Source organism: Cupressus sempervirens, chromosome 1 (assembly GCF_028749045.1).
Source record: "Cupressus sempervirens isolate cs-2001-9-10 chromosome 1, ASM2874904v1, whole genome shotgun sequence".
Lineage (NCBI taxonomy): Eukaryota > Viridiplantae > Streptophyta > Pinopsida > Cupressales > Cupressaceae > Cupressus > Cupressus sempervirens.
The window spans coordinates 407,519,201-407,524,283 of NC_143118.1; the positions used below are offsets into that span (position 1 = coordinate 407,519,201).

The 5,083-nt window shown below is 34.5% G+C and overlaps 1 pseudogene; it reads left to right on the plus strand.

Annotated features, from left to right (window-relative positions):
* Positions 1-1,438: 1,438 nt before the first annotated feature.
* Positions 1,439-2,637, plus strand: LOC149578028 (cytosolic sulfotransferase 17-like; annotated as a pseudogene).
* Positions 2,638-5,083: the final 2,446 nt, after the last annotated feature.

The window sequence follows — 5,083 nt, forward strand, 5'->3', positions numbered from 1 at the left end:
TCTACTTTTTCCATTAAAAAAATAAAGAATCTAAATCATTCAATACAGTTTAAAAAAATTTACATTTATATTTCACTATTCTTTGCTTACACTTGGACAATAGTATTCATAATAACAATTGTTTATACCTATATTACACTATCTTTACTTTTCTCAAAGATTTGTAAAAATTCTAATGAAATATTCATAATTTTAATTAAGTATTAACGATTTAATTATTGAATGAATTTTTAAAAATGTATTTGTTGCTATTTAGCACTCCTCATTAAATTTCAGCTAATATACAATACTCTTTCTATCCTTCCACTATAATATTTTTATACATTCTATAGGTGTAGATTCCACTCATGTCATTTTTTTTTTTAAAGAAAAGTAAAATGTGAACTAACCTTTTAAGAAAAATAGCTTACTCGCTACTATGATTTTTTCTAATATTTTTTTAGAGAATAGAGCATTGAAATAAATTTTTAAAAATTACTTTTTATTTTCAATTTCTTACTTTAAAAAAAATGTACTATTGATATTTGAAGGCTTCAAGTTTGTTAACTTGATTCTCTTTGTTTAACTTAAGAATTTGTGGACAATGTCGCGTAAAGTCTTTGATCATAAGCTTGTTTACTTATTTATTGGCTTAATTTTCAGTATAAATTTAAGATAACTGAACTTTTCTTCAGATTTAGTGTCCTATTAAATTATTTTAGAAAAATTCAATCAAGTGCTTCTATTAACATACCAAGGCCTTAAAATTTTGACATTTGTCTATTCAATATAACACTTTCAATAGTTATTTTGGTGATTTACATAATAATCATTACAAGACGATTTCTTTTCTAAACACACCCACCCACACTATGGTTCCAAAAGGCAAGGACTTTGGCTCTCAAAGAGCTCTTGTTTAGTAATGTAGACATTTTATCTTGAAATGTTCTTAAAAATGTGCTTTGTTGCACATGTTGCTAGATTTTTTCATTTGTAAACTATATTGTTTTCAATTAAAAATAAATAAATTCCAACGACTGATTGTCTCGATTCATTTTATATTAACTTAACTAATAGTTATGGCATAAGTTGTCTTCTACAAGGATCAATAATATGAATGGAACTGCTTACCTGCCAAGCTGCCACATTGGTTTTATGAAAGTCGAAAATAATATTCTTAATATTATAATACTAAGTTACGAAAGTGGGATTCATGCATTAAACATTTCTTTCAAGTTGGAGTTTAATAATTAGATAATGGATGTGCGCATGTTGAAGTGGGAATTTTTTACAGAACACACTAGGGGAATCAAAAGTATGTTGTCTGCCACTATAAATTAAATAAGTGTCCATTATTGAAAGTACCTTCACCAATTGTATTTTTATATTTATACAAGAACGAGGATTAGCTTTATATTGAGAATTATAGCTACCGGTTGTTATTATTAGCATTTTTATCCTGCCAGTCATCTCTTCATACATTCTCTACTCTGTGTTTCAATATGTCTGCGGGCTTGACTTCATCTGGTGAAAGGCCAGAACGTCCCTATGGAGATGAACTCGTTGAACATGATGGCTTCTTCTACGAGCCTTTGAATCTGGGAGCAGTGATGAAAATGCAGACAGAGTTCAAAGCACGGGAGGACGATGTGTATGTATGCTCTGGAGTGAAGACGGGAACAACCTGGCTCAAAGCTATCGTTGCCAGCATTATGAGTAAAAGAAAAGGCGAGGTTTTGAAGGGAAAAAATGCCGACTAGTTGATTCCCAACATAGAAAAGCACCACAGTTTACGAGGATCACCAAATGCCTCTGCTGCAGTTTCAGAAATGCCCTCCCCAAGGTTGCTCAGCACCCATCTTCCTTACTCTGCCCTTCCACCTCCAATCACGTCTTTGGGCTGCCGAATGATTTATATTGCCCGCAATCCCAAGGACACTTTTGTTTCCCACTGGAAGTTCCTGCCTGCACAACAGACCATCTTCAATGGTGAACCTGCATCTCCAGTCTCCAAGGAAGTATTTTTCGACTCCTTTGTTAACGGTGTCTCTTTCTTTGGTCCTTTTGTTGATCATGTCTTGGGCTTTTGGAATGTGAGTAGAAATCAGAATAACATTTTGTTTTTGACTTATGAAGATATGAAGGCAGATTCTTTGTCCCACGTCAAAAAGATATCTAATTTCTTGGGGCAATCCTCTATGACAGAGGAGGATATTTCTCTCATAGATAGTCAATGTAGCTTTCAATCTATTTCTACTTTGGAGTCTGGACGTTAACACAAACGGCAAACACGATTTCAACACGGCTCAGATAAGTAATCGATACTATTTTCGCAAAGGTGAAGTGGGTGACTGGAAGAATCATTTCACTCCAGAGATGAACAGGCGTATGGATTTTGAAGTGGAAAATAGGTTTCGGGAAGCGGGTCTTTTCCTCAAGTATGAACTCTGACATACGAAAACGTCTGATCAATCTGCGTGTACCGGTGTTTTGCGGGTCTAGCCTTTCAGCAGAATGTAAATAAAGTATTCTAGAATAAATAGAAATGTATTATTCCATAACCTCTCTGTCTTTCCCTACCTTGCCAAGGCTTGATCTATGTATTATTCCACAGAGAACCACGTATAAGTCTACAGGATTTCTCCTTTGGAGTAATTGTTTCATAAAATTGAAGGCACATCCTGATTCATTCTCATTAGAAGTGAGTATTGTATGTTTAGCTGATAGTTTACTTGCAGTTTTCTTTTGCCATGCATTATCTTAATTTAATTTTAACATATAGAAATGTAATATAAATTGTATAGTAGAAATTTGCGGGAGGTCATCCATTTCAATATTATTTAAATTAGAGCACGCTTAGGGTAGAGAACCAGTAACTGTTAGGGGGTCCAATGACCCATACGGTCCCGATAAAGATCGACCAGGAAATGGTGGGAGTCCCTGTGCTGGCCCAGAAACTGATGCAAATCCAGGCCACCACCATAATCAACAACGGGATGCCGCAAATCTGCAACAAAATCGACGACATGCTGGGAAAACGGGAGTCGGAGCTCAGGTCCCTCCCTCAGCATTTGTGCATTCGTGAAGTTACTGAACGAGATAAAGGAGTCGCTGAAGAAAGTCGTGATTTTGGGAGAGTTTCAGCAGTTTGCAGAGGATCCTCAGAAGCATTGCACTGCCCGCTTAAGGGACATGTTCGACAAGTTTTACAAAGACCTCTGCCAGAGCGGTGCAGTGGGTACGAGATTTCTGGTCAAGGATACTCAAATACTTGGGGAAGCCAAGGACGTTGGCCTCCCTAATTTCCTGCCGCGCTCTGTTTCTCTCGACCTGTTGCAGAAAATGTGTGGTTATTAACATTACATTCTGCAATGATGGACTCTTCTTCTGCAATCACATAATTCCATTATTCTAACCATAAGTTGATAGATTGTACAAGGATTGCTGGGAGTTATCCTTTTTAACAGTGGATAAGTGGAGAGATCTACAAGGCTTTATGTGATAATACTAAATAGAGAGGGCTCATACAAATTTCAAACTCTAAAATAACTATCATTCTTAAAGCAGAGTCAAGGAAGTTTCCAAGCATCTATACCAATGTTGTTTTTTTCACTTTTCTTTCCACTAGTAATTCACAAAATTTCCAATGTACAATACTATTGGGTTCTCGATCATTCTATTTTAAATTGTGCATATATTTTAGAGAATGCAATAGGTGCCACACTCACTTCCAGGAAATTTTTATGTGGGGCATTATTTGTGCTTAATAACTGGCTAACATGACTCTACGTTAAAGACACATTGAAAGACAATAACTAGCTAACATGACTCTACATTAGAGACACATTGAAAGACAATAACTGGCTAACATGACTCTACATTAGAGACACATTGAAAGACAAAGATCTCACACCATCTTGATTAGCATCAATACTTGTCCACAATTGTCACCTCGTTCAGAAAATCTGTTACACACTACCAAGTCAACCCTTTCCTCTTTACCACTACTAGAATGACCTCTTGGGAGATCATTTTACGACCTATTTTCTATTTCATGACATAAGACAACATGATTGTTTGGACAATCCAGCTAGAGTCTTTCGGAGAGAGAAGCCTATTAATCTAATAATAATATTTTGTTGAATTAGATATAATAAAAAGAATATTAAAAGAACTACACAAATAAGTCGAAGGGCTCAAGAATATTTATTAATTCCAAATTTATAAAATGTTGAACAATCATGTAAATACCCAACAATAGTATATTGAAGAGACTATAGTACTCATTACAAATACTTGGTATTTGATATATATCACGCATACCATCATTTGAGATCAAATGGGTGTGTGGGTTATACATATAGTGAAGAACAAATGAGGGAATTGAGCACACCAATGAGGTCCCAAGGCTCATACTTTTTGAAGTCCAATTCAAAATTGACCCTTCCTATGAAAGAGACCTAGATAGACAAAATAAAGCATTAAAGAGGTCATAGATAAGATCAAAGTCATTCGACAAGAGTTGAAAGATATGGTGGAAGAGTTAGTGGTGCTTCTTCCACTGCTGTGTTGTTTATTTTTACTCTATTGTAGTTAGTTTGTTAGTGTTTTATATTGGTATTGTTTTGGTCTTGGTTTTTAGCCATTTAATAATGGTTTTGGTTGTGGTTGTGTCTAAAGTTCTTGATACTATTTTATATTGGGACTTTCATGTTTAAATCTTTCTATAGTACTTATGAGTTTTTGGGTCCCCTTCCAAAAACTTGTTTTATCCTTAATTGAGAGTAATTCATATTTAATGCAACACTAAAAACCATCCAAACCACTTCTCATGTAAAAGACCATCTCAAAGAAATAAGCTTACTAGATATGATTGAACTACCTACAATTATGGTTTGAAGGTGTGACTCATCATGCAACTCATTACAATAGTGTACCTAGTGAAATGTGTCCAAAAAAGGACTATTTAAACATTCAACCAAATCTTAACGTAAAAATCTCTAACAATTAACTTTAAATTTATCATTTTTTGTTAATAGAATACTGTATAACTTTATGAAATGTAACATATATGCAACTTAAATGGACCAAAGAGTTATTATTA